This window comes from Macaca mulatta, chromosome 10 (assembly GCF_049350105.2).
Source record: "Macaca mulatta isolate MMU2019108-1 chromosome 10, T2T-MMU8v2.0, whole genome shotgun sequence".
NCBI classification, from domain to species: domain Eukaryota; kingdom Metazoa; phylum Chordata; class Mammalia; order Primates; family Cercopithecidae; genus Macaca; species Macaca mulatta.
Window position 1 is genome coordinate 4,702,266 of NC_133415.1, and position 18,446 is coordinate 4,720,711.

The following is an 18,446-nucleotide window of genomic DNA, read 5'->3' on the forward strand; positions in this document are numbered from 1 at the left end:
TCGCGCCACGGCACTCCAGCGTGGGCGACAGAGCGAGACTCCGTCTCAAAAAAATAATAATTTCCCATGCCTCTTAATTTACTGGTAAGTAACATTGACTTAGTACTTACTACGTACAAGGCATCCTACTCTCCTGAGATCCTCTCCTAGTAAAGCTCAGAAGACCCCAGGGGTCTCCTTGTAACATATAGCCCTGACAGCCTCAGACAATGCTGTGGCCTACACACAACATTGAGGACCATGGCGGTTCTTTCCAGTTCAGTCTGGCTTATTGCAAGAATCAGTGAGCGAGGTGACAGCAGGATTAACCTGATGGAAGGGGAAAGGAAGGAAAAACTGTGAAACAATTGACAGAGGAAAAACTGGCAGCACTTAGTGACTGGTTACACCTTAGATCCAGGTGCTCTTTATCGCTTACCGTATGCTTTGCTACTACTGTTTTCAGGCGAAGGAGTGAGGCTGAGATTGACTTGAAGGCTTCAAAACCAGCTAAGCAAAGGATTAGTAGGATCATGACAGAAACGTGAAGATGGAAAAAGAGAGTCTGAGTAGAAAGCCAGTTTTGAAAGCCAAAGTAATACAGATGTTGGAGTCTAGATATGGGACCTAGGAATTGGGACAGACCCTCCAATCCCAGAGGTAATGAGTGGAACCTTTTTTATTCATTTTTGCAACAAGTATTGAGCAGCAATGCAAATTAAAACTAAGGATGTACCACGTTACACTTAACAGATTGGCAAAAACTTAAAAATCTGTCTTTACCAAACTTGATAAGAATGTGGATTTGTGAGCAGAGCAGAACTCGCGCACTGCCGGGAGGAGGGTGCATTCATTCACTAATTTCGGATGGCCACTTAGCAATTTCTAGCAAAAATACTCTATAACTTAGCAATTCTACTCTTGGTATGTGCTCTAGAGTACCTTGCCTCCGTGTGCAGAGACAAGAATGTTCAGTGCAGCGTTGCTCCTAGTGGTAGTTGGGGTCTGGGGAAGAAGCAACCAAAATGCCATCTGTGGCAGAATCGATAACTTACACAGTTACGTAGTAGAATACCATAAATTAGTAACAATGATTACATACATCAACATAAATGAATTTCACAAACTGTGGGGTGGTTTTTGAAATGAGGCTTACTACGTTGCCCAGGCTGGCTGCAAAATCCTGGGCTCGAGTGATCCACCTCAGCTTCCTGAGTAGCTAAGAACAGATGCGAGCACTATTGCACCTGGCTCCACAGTGCTGAATGAGAAAAAGTTGAATATGAATTCACATGGTATGATACCATTTAGTACTATTTTGTTTTAAAGGATGAGAATATGGCCAGGTGTGGTGGCTCATGCCTGTAATCGCAGCACTTTAGGAGGCTGAGGCAGGAGGATCTCTTGAGCCCAGGAGTTTGAGGCTGTAGCAAGCTATGATCATGTCACTGCACTCCAGCCTTGATGATAGTGCAAAACCCTATCTCAAACAAAACAAGGGAAAAGATAAATTCAGGAGAGTGGTTGCCTATAGGTATGGGTGGGGACTGTGATCAGGAAGGAATTCATTCATAGGAGATCAATTGTGCTATTATGCTTTGTTTCCTAAGGCAGATGGGCTATATTCAGGTGTGTGTTGTATTCTTTATGAGTCTTTACATGTATAAAGCGTTTCATAATACATTCAAGTATCATTACTGAGCTTGAACTGTGCTATGCACTGAGCTACATTGAACTGTTGTGGGGAAAGGCAAACAAGTGCAGCAGGTCAGGCACAGTGGCTCACACCTATAATCACCGTACTTTGGGAGGCTGAGGTGAGAGGATCGCTTGAGACCGGGAGATCAACACTAGCCTGGGCAACACAGGGAGACCCCGTCTCTACAAAACTTTTTTTTAATTAGCCAGACATGGTGGTGAACACTCTTAGTCCTAGCTACTTGGAAGACTGAGGCAGGAGGATCACTTGAGCCCAGAAGTTCAAGGCAGCAGTGAGCTAGGATCACGCAGCTGCACTCTAGCCTAGAGAACAGAGACCCTGCATCAAAAAAAAAAAAATTATATATATATATATATGGCAATAGTATTTCAGGATGGCAGGATTCGCAATGCCAGTTGGGTTCCTTGGAAAGTGTTTTCCGCCTTCTCCTTTTTCAGATGGCCTGCTCCAGGCCTAGAATATCTCTCACAGGACCTTACTGAGTGAGCTGCCACACTCGCACATGGTGGGTTCTCCCTGCTAAGTTTCCTGGTGCTGCACTCTCCATAGGCACCAAGCCTGTGCCCCAAAGTAAAAAGCTGACCGTCCTATCCGTATTGGTTTCCTAAGGCTGCTGTTGGTGGAATGCTGCAGACTTAGTGGCTAAAAACAAGACACATTTACCCTCCTGCAGTCCTGGTGGTCAGAAGTCCAAAGTCGGCTTCACTGCTCTAAAGTCAAAGTGTCAGCAAGGCACTCCCTTCTGGAGGTTCTAGGGGAGAGTCAGTTTCTTTTTCAGCTTCTAAAGGCCACTTACATTCCTTGGCCTATGCCCTTCCTCTGTCTGGAAAGCCGATCACTGTAATCTCTACTGCCATCATCACATCATTTTCTCTCCTTCCAGTTCCTCCTGGATCCCTCTGACCTCGCATCAGGCCCACTGGATAATCCAATCCAGGCTGATCTCCCCATCACCCAGCCCTTAGCTCAATCACACCTGCAAACTCCCTTTGGCCATTTAAGGTAGCATTTGCAGGTCCCAGGATTAAGACCTGGTATATCTTCAGGGGTTCATTATTAGTCTACCACAATAATTGATGGCAAATAGCAAAGGTCCCCAGTTTTGCACCGCGAGAGGCAGGCATCCTCTTCACTGCCCTCTTCCCCAACTCCTTTCAGCCATTTTGATACTATAGGGTCTGTCACTAGCAACATGCCATTTCCTGACACTACGTCAGGATGAGTTAGGGTGCTGTTGGTTGCAAGAATGACAAAGTTCAACTCAAATTAGCTGATACTATAAAAGGAATTGGTTGGTTAATGAAAAAACCCAGAAGTAGCTCAGAGTTTGGAGAAGGGCTGATACAGCAGCTCAACCATGACTCAAGGGCCTGTCTCCTTCTGTCAGTCTCTTAAGTCTGTGCCAAGGACAACTTCTCCTTGAGGTCACGGGATGCCTCTGTTGGGCCCCTGAGATCATGTGCTTACCTCTAGTCAGGATGCTAAAGTGCAGAAATACTGTGAACTAATGTCAGTCCCTGGGAGGGGAGCACTACACATGGCTTACCAATTCCAGGAGAGCACTCTTAAACACCTCACCAATTTCTGCTGAGTTTCCTAAGGCTGCCAGGAGGCTTTGCACAAACCCAGCAGCCAGAGTTCTGCAAGTTTTCTTGACTCTGGCAGGGGCTCAAAGCTGATCTAGCTGCTGCAGCAGTCGTACCTCCACCCCCTGCATTCTTCATGTCTAGTCTGGTAAAACAGAATACGTGCACAACACGTCAGACAAAGCAACGTTATTATTCACAGAGAGGCCCCAAACATCAACCCAAGCCTGGGGTCCATGGCGAGCCAGTCCACCAGCATTCAGGAAAGCTCCCCAGGGCACTGGAGTGCTGTCTGCAGGTGCCCCCACTTCACACCACAGCTGAGGAGGGACTTTAAAAGCACTCCACTCTGGGTTCTATAACCCAGATGTAACTGGGTCCGCTGGGCTACAGCGCAGGACATCCTGATCTAGGGGAGATGAGCACAAAGCCTGAGCTGTTTGGGACAGTTCCACCTTATCTCAGAATGTTGCATCCTCTGTATATTTTGCCCAAAAATTGTAACCAAGAGTGGGAAGAGCTAGGTCATCCAGTATCATTTGGGGACCTGTCAACTGGTAGATGCTCCCTTGTAGCTGGCATTGAGAGTCAATCCTTCCAAATTTTGCAGCTGCTGCCCAACAAGGGAGGGCTAGAATGGATACCAGAAACAATCCCAATATCCATTATACCACCAAAGGCCATGTTCAGAGAAACTGGTGGATTTGACAAGTTAAAATGTTCACTTGTTTGTCAAAAAAAATTTTTTTTAATTGGACAAAATATGTGTGCTATATCTGACAAAGAGTTAATATATGGGAATCTTACAAATAAGGAAGTAAAAAACCCCAATAGGAAATGGGTGTGATTTTTTAAACCAAGTATATATTTTTCAAGCTTATTTTAAACTATATATTTAAATAAATCAAATAATATATTTTCAAAAGAAATACAGTTCTCTAGCTCCTGCTGTCACCATGTGACATGCCTGCTCCCACCTCGCCTTCCACCATGAGTAAAAGCTCCCTGAGGCCTCACCAGAAACCTAGCAGAGACCAACACTACACTTCCTGTACATCCTGCACAACCATGAGCGAGTTCAACATCTTTTCTTTATAAATTACCCATCCTCAGGTATTCCTTTATAAGCATCACAAAAATAGCCTAACACAGAAAACTGGTACCAAGAAGCGAGGCATTGCTGTAAAGGCACCTTAAGAGTAATGACCTAGAGTATCTGGCAAAAGAAATTTCTAAATGGCAAAGCATTCAAGAGGTGGCCTGCCTGCTTGTCACAGCCAATGATCAGATACTGGAACAAAGGAAAGTTGGAGCTCATATTTAAAAGGGAAGCAGAGCATGAAAGTTTGGAAAATTTGCAGCCTTGCCATGTGGCAGGGAAAGAATCCAAGCAGGCTGGGGAGCAACCACTAGCTAGAGAGATTCGCATGACTAAAAGGGATCCAAGTGCTAATATCCAAGACAATGGAACAAACGCCTCAAAGGCATTTCAGAGATCTTGGAGACAGCCCCTCCCATTATAGGCCCAGAGGCCTAGGAGGAAAGAATGGTTACAGGGGCCAGGCCCAGGACACTCCTCAGCCTATGGATATTGCTCCCCACATAACGACTGCTCCAGCTCCAGCTATAGCTCAAAGGCCCCAGGTACAGCTTGGGCTACCACTCTGGAGGATACAAGCCATAAGCCTTAGTGGCTTCCACATGGTGTTAACCCTGTGGGCATACAGAATGCAAGAGTAAAGGTGGTAGCTTCCACCTAGATTTCAGAGGATGTATGAGAAAGCCTGAGCGCCCAGGCAGAAGCCTGCTTCAGGGCCAGAGCCCCCACAGAGAACCTCTACCAGGGTAGTATGGAGGGGAAATGTGGGGTTAGAGGCCCACACAGAGTTCACACTAAGGCGCTGCCTAGTGGAGCTGTGGGAAGGGGACTGCACCCTCAAGACCCGAGAATGGTAGCTGTACCCTACACCTGGAAAAGCTGCAGGCGCTCCACCCCAACCCGTGAGAGCAGCCACAGGAGCAGGACTGCCCAAGGCCTTGGGATGCCACCCCTTGCACCAGGATCCAAGACGTGGAGTCAAGGATTATGTTAGAGCTTTAGGATTTTTTTTTTCTTTTTTTTTTTTTGAGATGGAGTCTCACTCTGTCACCCAGGCTGGAGTGCAGTGGCATGATCTCAGCTCACTGCAACCTCTGCCTCTCAGGTTCAAGCAATTCTCCTGCTTCAGCCTCCCAAGTAGCTGGGATTACAGGCATGCCCCACCATGCCCGGCCAGCATTGGGATTACAGGCATGAGCCACTGCACCTGGCCCAAATGCTTTCTTAGATGCAAAAAAATAAGAAATTTTTAAAAATTAAAGGACACCCTCACCTCCCAAAAAATGATAATTATTTTCACATCCAGGAAAAACAACAAATGCAAATCCAAATGCTTTGAAGAATGAGACTGATTTTTGGAGGCTTTCAGGGTAGACAGTGGAGGGCCGTTCTGCCACGACTCATGCAAACAAACCTCCTAAATGCACCCTTGAGATGCATCGCGCCCTTCACAGCCACCCTCAGCCCCTTCCGTTGCCTTCGATCCTCTGCCGTGCTCCTGCAGACCTCCTCCCCAGACCTCACCCTCAGGCCTCAGTCCCTTTCCCGTGTGCATCTGCAACCCTCCACCTCTCAAGCTCAGCAAATTCCAGCATCCTCAGCATCCTCCCCATTCCCCCTCACCAGGTGCCTGGTGGCAGTGGGGGCAGCGGGGAATGGCACACACAGTGGGTATCATTTCTGCTTTAAAGATGAGAAAGTAGGGGCTTCGAGAGGCAAAGTCCCCCAGCTAGAGTGAAGTGAACAGGGTTTGGAGTCCAGCTGCTGACCCCACAGCCCATTCACTGTCCACTTCACCTTGCCAGGCCCTGGCCACAGTCCCACTGCTAATTGGAAACACAACCAGCTGCGGCATTTCCTCCCGTGGTCCTTTGCAGCACGTGGGTCCCCACCCCCACCCTTGGTAAATGTGCAGGAGCCACAGTCAGCCATGACTCATGGCCAGTCCAACCCACCGTGACTCAGGCGGGATAGAGAGAGGACAGCAGATGTCAGAGTGTGCCCAGACTGGCCGTCTGCAAGCTGTGTCCTGGCCTCACGTCTCCTGTGACTGATTACACTGTGCTGTAAACACGGCCAGCCTCCGTTTTCCCACCCGTAAAATGGAGATGAGGACACCTGTCCTGTGTGTTTCCCAGTCATGATTGGAATCCCCTGAGACAATGGACTGGAAGGCACTTTGTAAACTACAATCTCTGAGCAAATATGACAGAATGCAGAGGAGGGAGTGAGTCTGTAAGTGACGTGAAGCCTGGCCTGGAGTGGCAACAGGAATGCCCCATGGCCCCATGGTGCTGTATCATCCCTGGACTTCCTGCAGCTGCTAGAGTGAATGAAGGAGCTGGTCTGTCACGTAACACCAGCAGAGAAAGTGGCCCAGAGAGCAGGTATCTCCAGGTATCTGACTGGGCCTCTCATGCTAGGAACTGGGGACACAGACCTGGAAACTCTGTGCCCTTATGACATCACAGCCTGGGGGCCAGGATGGAAAGTGTGGTGGGGCCACCAACCTGAATGGCACTTTTGGCAAGAGGCGCATGGTGTGGGGAGGCTGGCACTAAAGGGCCTGCCCGTGTGGCATCCCAGGCATGGACACCCTGAGGGTGAGGGGAGAAGGCAGGCAAGATGCTGGCGCCATGCTCGTGCTGGCATTGTGCACAGTTTGGCATCCTGGTTCCAAGCTGAGCCCCCTACAGTTGCAGAAGGCCAGTCTGATGGGGAGGGGATGCTCCTGGGTTCTGGTGGCATGGCCTGCCTGGCACAGTGTGGCACTGGATGGAAAGAGAGACCGGGGTGGGGGCGGGTGGTCTCTTATTTTGAGACACTGCAAACACCTCTTTTCTCTGGGCCTCAGTTTCCCCAATCCTAAGAGACCGTGGGTCGGGCCGAGTGGGAAGGTGGGTGAACCCCTGACTTTGGAACCAGGCAGACATGGATTTCAATCCTGCTGTGCACATCTGGGCAGGCTTCTCAGCTGAGCCTGTTTCCTCACCTGTTGGGAGAGGGCTCAGTGCAATGGGGCATGAACCTGGGCGCATGACAGAATCCAGGCAGGGCTAGCTGCTGTTTATAGTACTGATGCTTAGCGATCCAAACAAAAATAAAATTTGGGAATCTGGCCCCATAGGGTCTGTACTGGCCACTCGGTGTCATCCTCCCGCTTCCTGACCACCTTCGGATGACACTGGTTCTTCCAAAGGAGGGATGGTGGCTGCCCACCCAGGTCTCCTGGGGACACTGCAAGGGGTGGGGGGACGTGCCGTTCTGGAGGAGTTAAGCTTCCTGGCAATGGATCCCAAGCCTCCCCCCACTCCCCTACCCAAGGGACCAAGCCACAGCTGGCATGAAGTCATGCCCTACGGCACCTTCCAAGGAACTCCTGCCACATCTCCCTCCCCTCTGTCACTGAGGAGAAGGACCCGTCCTCACTGAAGCAGAGGCTCCCGGGGCATGGGGCAGGACTTGCGGGGAGCAAGAGCGGGGCCCGGGTATGGGAGTGGGGGAGGCACGGGACCCAGGGTTGGCCCAGGGGTACTCGGGGCCTGAGGGCAGGGGCCAGGGCCAGAGGGGTGAGGGACTGCGCTAAGCCAGGGAGCCCTCAAGGGCCACACCTGGGTGTGGTAACCCCTGTGCGTATCCACTGAAGCAGATTACCGGTTACCCCGGCTTCCCACACCCCTCTCCCTTCATGCATTTTGACCCTTAGGCAGTCTCCACTTGGGAAGGCCCAAGGCGCAAACTTAAAGTGTTCCTGGTGCCTGCCTCTGAGTCTCTTGTTTTAGGATTGGGGAAACTGAGGTCCAGAGAAGCAAGGCATTTGTGGTGTTTTGCAGGGGGAGATCCCCTGGTGTCTCCTCTTTCCATCCAGTACCACACTGTGCCAAGCAGGCTGTGCTGGCAGAACCTAGGGGCATTCCCTCCCTATCAGAGTGGCCTCTACAACTGCAGGGGCCTCAGCTTAGATCCAGGACCTCCCATGTCTCCTGGTGGGGAAGGTGAGGGCAGCCTTCCTGCGGGAAAAACGCCTGGCCCCAGCCCATGTGGACCTCCAGGATGCCAGGACCTTCCCGGGGAGGGGCAGTGCTGTGCAGGCCACCCCACCCTTGCCACAGCAGTCACTACCATCTCTGGATGGCACAGAGAGAAGCTAAGGCTGCAGCCACCCACAGCCTTTCACCAAGAATAAGCTGTGGCCAGAACTAATGGACATATAGGCTGCTTGGAATGGTGCCTGGTCAATAAGAATGCATCCGTAGTTGACATGAGATGCCTGCACAGTGTTCTGGGAGCCCCAAGGGAGCCGGGCCTCAGCCACCTGCACAGAAATCCCCCAGGTCCTTGATCGCCACATATCTCTTGGTGCCCCTAGCATAGGGCAGCCATGGAGCCCAAGACCGGACACCTCCCCACTGTGAGTGTCAAGCAATGTGTGGAGGCTGTTGGTTAGTGGGGACAAAGCCCAGGCCAACTGAGACAGGCAAGAGAGGGGGTCTCCAGCAGGGGGACCATCATCCAGGCACCCTCCCAGCTGCCAGGGCCGGGCCCTCACACCGCCTGCCACGCCTGCTCTGCTCTGTCCTTGGCTCTGTGAGTCCCTGCAGCAAGGCTGTGTCTCAAACCAGCACCTCACCCTCATCCCCATCACTCTGGCTATGGGATTTCCAGTAGGTCATAGCCCCCCACCTTCCCAACAGAGCTTCTCTGGGTCCTCACTTAGTTGTTGATGACATACTTGGCAAGTGCACTGGATGTGATCTGAGGGAAGTGGGGAGATGGGGCCCCCAGGGCCTGGAACCCTCTTGATCCTTCATGGGCCTTCCAGCTCTGTTACCAGAGGGCAGAGTCAAGCCTGCGGACCGCAATGGCCTGCAAAGGATCAGGCCTCACTGTGGCAGGGGCCATTACCAAAGGAGGAGGCTTTGCTCCCAGATGGGCCACGTAGTTTATAAATGTTGATGGCAGTTCTAGGAAAAGCAGCTCCACTTGGGAGGGCCCAAGGCTCACGTGTATACTGTTCCCAGTACAGAATGTGATGTGGTAGGGCACGGGAGGACGGGAGCGGGGAAAGTGGCCTGGGTGAGTCCCAGCCCCTCTCTGGGCCTCACCTTCCCCCTGTGTCAGATGGAGATAACTGCCACTGTCCTGCCCCTCTCCCAGGATTCTTCTAAAGATCAAGGGAGGGAGCCTGAGGAAGAGAGGGAGGAGGAGGGAGCCCGAGGAGGAGAGGGAGGAAGAAGAAGAGCTGGAGAAGGAGGGAGGAGGAGGGAGCCCGAGGAGGAGAGGGAGGAGGAGGGAGCCCGAGGAGGAGAGGGAGGAAGAAGAAGAGCTGGAGAAGGAGGGAGGAGGAGGGAGCCCGAGGAGGAGAGGGAGGAAGAAGAGCTTGAGAAGGAGGGAGGAGGAGGGAGGAAGCAGGGGAGAGGGAGGCTGAACGGGAGCTGATGACCTTTTGGTTTAAGCCCCAGCTGAGCAGCTGAACCCTGAAAGAGGACATGTGGCTGTTAGCCCAGGATTCACTCCCAGAGCTATCGGAGCTGGGCTGCACCCCAGGTCCTAGCAGGGACAGCTCTCAGGCACCAGGCCACGTCCAGGTGTGTGTGGCAGACTGGGCACCTGTTGGGGCCTGTGGGAGTGCATGCCACACCCTCCACGCCCTGCCCCGTTTCCTCGTGTCCTCGTTCACTCCTGTCAGCCACTGACCCCAGACTCTTCCGAGGCTTCTGGCCTCAGCCACGCCTGGAGTCGGACCTGCCAGGCATCCTGCCCATGACACAGCGGGGCTGTTGGAGCCAAGAGAGGGGGCCCTGGCCCCCCGCCGGCCTCTCCCTATGGCCCTTCCCAGTGATTGCTGCCCGCCCAGCACCCCCCATCATAAAATGCTCAAGAGCCATCAGGGGCTCCCTGTGTCTGCGGGAAACGGTGGACTCCTCGCTCTGGTGCCCAAGGCCTCTCCAGGTTGGGGGCTCTTTTGCCACTGCCAGGTACTCCGTCCCTCAACACATTCCAGGATGCCTGTTGCTGGTGCCCTCTGCCTGGGAGCCATCCCCCACCCTGCACCCTCACTCACTGAAATCACTGCATGCTCTGAGACCCAGGCAAACACCACACCTCACCCCACCCCCGGTTCCAGAGTTGTCCAGCCCCAGCTTCCAGGGCTTGCTCCCTCCCGTGGGCTCCTCCCTGAGTATAAACCGACGTTGTCTTTGGGGAACTTGGCCTTTCCCCTCCACTCCCATGGGGAGCTCCTACAGGGCGGAGTCACCACCCACACGGGCTCCAGTGGGCACAGACAATGGGCCGGGGAGTGCTGGCAGCCGAAGGATTCAGGGACTTGTTAAGGGACTAGGCGTTGTTTCTCCCACGCAGGAAGACGCCTGAAGCCTCCTTTCCTCATGCCATCCACCCACAGCAGGAGTGCCAGCCTCCTGACACCCTGCCCCCACGACCCTAGCCCCATACCATGCTGGATGCCACCGGACGCCTGGGAAAGCCCCTGACGCACATCCTGCGAGGCAGTTTCCCCGGAGCTGCCCCACTCCTCCTCTCCCTCCATCCCCTGCGAGGCAGTTTCCCCGGAGCTGCCCCACGCCTCCTCTCCCTTCATCTCCAGGGCACCCCTCTGAGTCACGAGCATCACATCACCCACTGGAAATCTGGAAATGCCACGTGCAACCAAAGAGCTGGCCAAGGGTCAGATGGCCCCAATTCCATGTGACCTGGACACATCCCAGCCCCTCTCTGATGGTCATCTTCCCATCTGTAAAATGAGGTAATCAGCACTGTCCCGCATACCTAGGAGGGTTTTTCTAAAGATCAGATGAGACAATACATGGGAAACTGCCTTAGGGAGATGCAAGCATCCCACCAGCGTCTGGGATCGGTATTGAATGGGTGAGAAGGCTGGATGACTCCACACTGAGACCAGCTTGCAAGACCTGTTGGGTGAGACCTCCAGCACCACCGCAGGTCCTCCTTGAAGGCTTCAGGAATCTGTTTTCACAACCCCTAAGCCTCATTCCACTTTTCTACTGCAACGCACAACACAGTGTTTCCTTCGGGTAACATCCTGCAGCTCGCCCTGCGGAATTCCTGCCCTGGCTCTCAGCCGCTGCAGCCAGCCATGACTGGGGGACTGTTTACCCCCAAGTGATGGCGGCAGCCTGGCCAAGGAGCATCTCGTGAACCTCTTCTTGTGGCTCTGAGTTAACACTGTGACTCACAGACAGGCCACTTCAAGCTGTTTCTTTACTGGAAGCGGAGGAAGATTAAAGCATGGATTTTTTTTTCCTTCACGAGACAAAGCAAGCTCTGTGTAGCTCGAAACTTGGCCCTTCCTACATGTTGCTCCCGGGGAAGTCACAAAATGTACTGAGAAAGCAGCAGGCAGTCGGCTGAGTGACTGGGGGCCCAGGATGTGCCCAGGGAGCCTTGGAGTATCAGAGCTGGTGGGCACCTTAGGTTCCTGCCTCCAATACTCCCGTTTTGTGGATGGACAAACTGAGGCCTAGAAACTAGCTATACATTTAAAACAGAGCTAGACTCAGCCCTAGCTCCCCGCCTCCCCAACCAATGCTGTTTCTGTCACCCCTCCACTCTTGACGGTAAGCAGCCCCAGTGGGGAGGAAGGAGACAGGACAGGAGATGCTGGGGGAAGAGAGCAGCCACCTTGGGGATGGTAGGGGGTGAAGGCACAAGCGAAGCGGTGGCCTCTGGGAGGCTCTCCTCTCAGCCCTGATTCTTAGGAGGCTGTTGTAGGAGCTAGAGGGGCAGTCCCAAGAAAGGCTACCCCACTTCCTGACCCCCAAGCAGTCACCAGCGGCGAAGCCCAGCTGCTTGGGCCCTGACCGCTGAGACCCAGGCTTCCCTTTGAATATGGGAGGTATTTGGGTGGGGAAGCACGTTCCAGGTCCCATCATCACCAGGACAGACACTGAGAGACACCTGGCTTCCTACAACCCCCATGTCTGCTTTCAGGGCAAGCGGGGGCCAGCAAAGGGATGGGAATGGCACAGGGTCCTTGGTTGGCTGGTGAAGCAGCCTGACTACAGAGGTCCCTCAGCTCCCTGCCAGCGTTCTCTCCTGGCACCAGGTGCGCACCTATACAAGAGGCCAGAGTTCAACTGGACAGAGGCAGACACCGGCTCTCAGCAGCAGCGACATCATACTGGCTCTGTGCCAGGCTGCATCCAGGCATCTGCCTCTCAGCTGTCCTCTGGGGGCCAGGCCAGTGAGCAGGTTACCACACAGGCCCAGGTGCAGAGTGGATTCAGGGCCTGGGCTCCTGACCCTGGATGGGACAGAGTAAGGCAGGTCCCTACCGTATCTCACTGTGTGTTGAAAGGACCACCTGCATCCAGACCCCCTGAGGAGGGTGTAAAAAGTGCGGATTCTCACCCCACCTGCCTCAAACCCAGTGAATCAGCATCTCTGAGGGTCTGTGCCTCCCGGCCCAAATGCTCTCACCCTTGACCAGTGGACAAGCAAGAAGCAAAACTGGGTGCATCCCCAAGGGAGGAGGCATCCTCACAACCCCTCCTCTCCGTGGGAGAAGATTACACGTGGAATTTTCCGTATCCCACAAACATCCCTCGGTGGAGAGGCTGGGGCAGATCCACATGCCCTTGGCTCCTGAGCAGCTGCTAATTGGCACTGCTGTTCTATTTCTGCTCAGGGTCTAAATGAGGTCACCTCCCAGTGCCACCTGAGATGAGCCAAGCAAGGAGAGCTCAGGGCCCAGGTGCAGCTGGCCCAGCCCATCCCTGGGGAAGGCTGTATAATCTGGAATCAGGACAACTCGAGCGATCCACCTCTTACGAGTGAAAGGTTTCCCAGGACGTGGGACTTGAAGCGCTAAACTAGGAAAGTCCAGCAAACCAGGGGTATTTGGTCACCAGAGGACAGCCCAGGGACGTCTGTGTGTGCCTGCTCCTGTGGGGAGTGCATGGCGATCACAGGAACCCACTCCCCAGAGCCCCAAAACTCAGTCAGACCCAGCAGCTTGGTCCTGCCAGGATGGGAAGGAAGCGTGTAGCACAGGAGCTGCAGAGTCCAGCAGGGATCCCCTCTGCCACTTAGCATCAGCAAGGCCCTGAGTGGGGAGTGCAGGCCTCCAAGTGCCTCTGGTTGCTGCCTGGGGACAGAAGTCCCTCCAGAGGTAGCCCCTGAGGCTTTCTCCCCTGCCTTGGTCTCTTGATCACCGTACATAGACCAGCCTCAGAGAAACACGACCACAGCCGCCACCGAGTGAACGCCGACCGTACCCCAGACGCTGGGCTCAACAGTCTGCCAGGGCTGCTCGCTCTGATTTTGTGAACTAACATTTAATGAGCCCTTATTATGCCATGCGCTTTGCATTTACAATACTATTTAACCCTCTTAACATCCCATGAGGTTGGTTTTAGTATCTGCACTTACAGAGGAAGAAACCAAAGCACAGAAAAATCGAGTGATTTCTGTAAGGCAGAGGTTATCATGGGGGATTTGGCAATGTCTGGGGACACTTTGGGTTGTCTCTGGGTGAAGGCCAGAGATGCCGCTGCACGTCCTGCAGTGCACAGGACAGTCCCTGCCACCAAGAGTGATGTGGCTCCAAATGTCCACAGTGCTGTCCTAGGAAACCCTGGCCCAAGGTCTCACCGCCCTTCCTCACAGAGTCTGGACTTGAATCTTGAGCCCTCAGCCACTCTGCTCTGTGATCATTATCCTCGTTTCACATGTGAGAGAAAACTGAGGCTCCAACAGGCGAGGTGAAGGCTCCCAGCGAGTGCAGCTGGAGCTGGGGCTCCACAGGACCATGTCTCCCTTTCTCCGCCTTCCCTGGGGTGCTGTGACCCCTGCTTTCCTCCTGCCTCTCCGGCTGAGCCATCTCAGTTTCCTTCATGGACTCCTTTTGAAGCTGTTCTATTTGTGCTCAGGGTCTAAATGAGGTCACTGGTTCGCTGCCCTGCCTTTGAGTGTTGGTGAATGACCAGATTACTAATCCCACAGCAAGGCTATCCTGCAAGTGAACAGAAACACCAGCAACAATGAAGATAGCACAGTACGTAGAGACTAGGACTGTCCCTTATAATCAAGGACATGGCGCTCCCCGGTCCTGGTCCCCTCCCCTCCTTGCTTCAGCAGATCCACTCCCATCTATTCACCAAGGAGTCTCCAACATGACCTCCGGACCCCAACACAAAACCCCACAGGCACCGTGGGATGCTCCTTGCTCGTGCTTCCACCCGAATGACAGGGACCCATCCCCCCAGACAAGGCAGGGTGCTGGGGGTCATTCTAGACTGCTTCCTCTCACCCCACATCCTGTCAATCACTGCATCCCATCATTTCTGCTTTTTGACCACCTTGATCCTAACCCATCTGTTTCCAGCCCTACTGTCATGGTCCATCTGGGATACCCTAATCTCCTGAGTGGGCAATCATCCTAGAAATTCATCTTTTATTTTGGTGAAGTACACATAATGTAAAACTTACCATTTTCACCATTTTATTTTTTTCGAGATGGAGTCTTTCTCTGACGCCCAGGCTGGAGTGCAATGGCATGATGTTGGCTCACTGCAACTTCCGCCTCCTGAGTTCAAGCAATTCTCCTGCTTCAGCTTTCCGAGTAGCTGGGATTACAGGTGCCCACTATCACACCTGGCTAATTTTTGTATTTTTAGTAGAGACGGGGTTTCACCATGTTGGCCAGGCTGGTCTCGAACTCCTGACCTCGGGTGTACCTATATAAGAATATATGTGGCCAGGCGAGGTGACTCATGCCTGTAATCCTAGCACTTTGGGGAGGCTGAGGGGGGTGAATCACAAGGTCAGGAGATTGAGACCATCCTGCCTAACACGGTGAAACCCCGTCTCTACTAAAAATACAAAAAAAATTAGCCCACCGTGGTGGCAGGCGCCTGTAGTCCCAGCTACTCTGGAAGCTGAGGCAGGAGAATGGCGTGAACTCAGGAGGTAGACCTTGCAGTGAGCCGAGATCGTGCCACTGCACTCCAGCCTAGGCGACAGAGCAAGACTCCGTCAAAAAAAAAAAAAAAATATATATATATATATATATATATATGTACAACATGGATGAACTGTAAAAACATCCACAGAGATAGAAGGTAGATTAATGGCCGAGGCAGGTGGAAGGGAAGTGTGGAGAGTGAGGGGTAATGAGTATAGGGTTTCTTTACAGGTAATGGAAATGTTCTAAAATTGATTTTAGTGATGGTTGTATTACCTTGTAAATACTCATCAGCAGTGACCTGTACCTTTTAAATGAGCAAATTGTATGTGAATTATATTTATTTATTTACTTATTTTTATTTATTTATTTATTTATTTTGAGACACAATCTCGCTCTGTCACCCAGGCTGGAGTGCAATGGCATGATCTTGGCTCACTGAAATCTCCGCCTCCCGGGTTCAAGAAATTCTCATGCCTCAGCCTCCCAAGTAGCTGGGATTACAGGCACGGGCCATCATACCCAGCTAATTTTTGTATTTTTAGTGGAGACAGGGTTTTGCCATGTTGGCCAGGCTGGTCTTGAACTCTTTACCTCAAGTGATCCTCCTGCCTCAACCTCCCAAAGTGCTGGGATTACAAGCGTGAGCCACTGCACCTGGCCATATTTCAATAAAGCTGTTATTAACAAAACGAAGGCTGGAGGAGAGGCCTTGGATATGTGGCCTGGCCTGGCCACCACTGGTCAGCGACTGTCTCTGGCCCTGCTACCTTGGTCCCTCCCTTCACCAGACTCTCCCCTGCTTTACCACTGACCTGGGGCCGTGGCTCCCATAAGGTGACTGCCTGCTCCTGTGTCCTGGGTGAGCACAGCGCCCTGGACTTTGAGCCTTGGGCCTCTGTGCACTAAGGTGCGGTTCCTGGGCCCTGCCCTGGCTGTGCTGGGATCCCAGTGCATCCGCCAAGCCCTCCCATGCACGGTTGCATTCGTGTCCATTCCTTTATGGTTTTGTGTCTTTGCTGTTTGGGGCCTGTAAATATACATAATGCTGTTAAGTATTCATCAATCTGTATGACGAAATATCTATCATTACCTTTAAAAAAATTTTTTTGGCCAGGTGCAGCGGCCCACACCTATAATTCCAGCACTTTGGGAGGCCGAGGCAGGCAGATCACCTGAGGTCAGGAGTTCGAAACTAGCCTGGCCAACATGGCAAAACCCCATCTCTACTAAAAATCCAAAAAATTACCCGGATGTGTTGGTGGGTGCCTGTAATCCCAGCTACTCGGGAGACTGAGACAGAATCATTTGAACCCAGGAGGCAGAGGCTGCAGTGAGCTGAGATTGCGCCACTCCAGCCTGGATGACAGAGCAAGACTCTGTCTCAAAAAATAGATTTAAAACATTTTATTTATGGACATGCTCACGACACAGCCTCAGAAGGTCCTGACAGCATGTGACATATGCCCCTATCATTGCCTTTTTTTTTTTTTTTTTTTTTGAGACGGAGTTTTGCTCTTGTCGCCCAAGCTGGATTGCAATAGCACAATCTTGCCTCACTGCAACCTCCGCCTCCTGGGTTCAAGCGAAGCTCCTGCCTCAGCCTCCTCAGGACCTGAGATTACATGCATCCACCACCACGCCCGGCTAATTTTTTGTATTTTTAGTAGAGATGGGGTTTCATCATGTTGGCCAGGCTGGTCTTAAACTCCTGACCTCAGGTGATCCACCCGCTTCAGCCTCGCGAAGTGCTGGGATTACAGGCATGTGCCACCACCACACCCTGCTAATTTTTTTGTACTTTTAGTAGAAATAGGGTTTCACCATGTTGGCCAGGCTGGTCTTGAACTCCAGACCTCAGGTGATCCTCCCACCTAGGCCTAGAAAAGTGCTGGGATTACAGGCATGAGCCACCACACCAGGCCATTATACCCACTCTTTAAGATGGGTCAGCGCCCTCTGCACACACCTCCAAGTGGTGTTATTTCCAATTTCATGGGTTTGACGGAGCAGGTTTTCTTCTTTTACTCTCAGTGCACCAGGTTCCAAATGTGGCCCTATCCCTCATCCTCTTGTCCCCAGACCCACCTGCCTCCAGTCTCTGGCTAGGGGGAGTCACTGGTGCCTCCACCTCCCACCCCCTGGCTGAATCAGATCACCTGTCTCCTGGGCATCTTGCTATTTTCTCACTAATTTTTTATAGGCCTCAAATATAAAAAGGCAAACAAGACACACCCAGCAAGCTATCTAGCCTGGCCTTATCAGTCTCAAAATCACAGTTTATGGCACTTCTGGGCACTCATGGCCTCTGGCTGTGTCCTCACAGCCTGGGCTCCAGGTCCCGTCTCCCCAGTGATCCCACTCCACCTGACCAGGGTGTTCAAAGGCCACTCAGCTGGACCCCGTGCGGGGTCACAGATGTCACCAGGATGGGAGTCTCTTGGGGTAACTCTTCCCCCAAACTCCCAAGGCTGGACATTGTGGTGCCTCCAGTCCCTGGAATGAGTCAAGGCTGCATTGCATCAGGGAGAAATGGACACCTTATTGAAGACGCCAGAAGAGGCAGGTGCACACCCTCCCGTGGGTGCTAGTAGACTGGCCTGCTCTCAGGGCATTTTCGGTTTGGAGCGGAAACCCCGAGCATGGCCAACAGGGTGCAAGGCGGTGAAGAGGGTGGGATTCAGAGTCTGGCAGTCCTGGGTTCATTCCCAGTTCTGCCCCTGGCCTGCTGGATAACCCTGGCCTGCTCCTCTAGCCTCTCTGGGACTCAGTTTCCTTATCTGTAGTAGGGTAGTATCACCTTGAAGGTGAAATGTGCTAATGCTAAGCAGAGTGACAGACATCCTGTTGGTGCCCAACAGAGGCAGGTCACCCAGGCAGGAACCTGCAGGGTTTAGGCCAAACCCAAGCCTAGCCTTTGAGACCTCCCCCTGGGTGTGATGTACCCCCGGCCCTCCAGGGGTGTGAGCAGTCCTGATCCCTGGCTGCCTTTGGAGCTATCCCAGGCTAGCCTCACCTCCCTAGCCTTTTAGCTTGGTTCCACTGCCTCCTGAGGGCCATCCTCCACTTCAGCCCAGGCTCTGAGTCTGTCTTCCCTAGATGGGCAGGCTGAGGCTG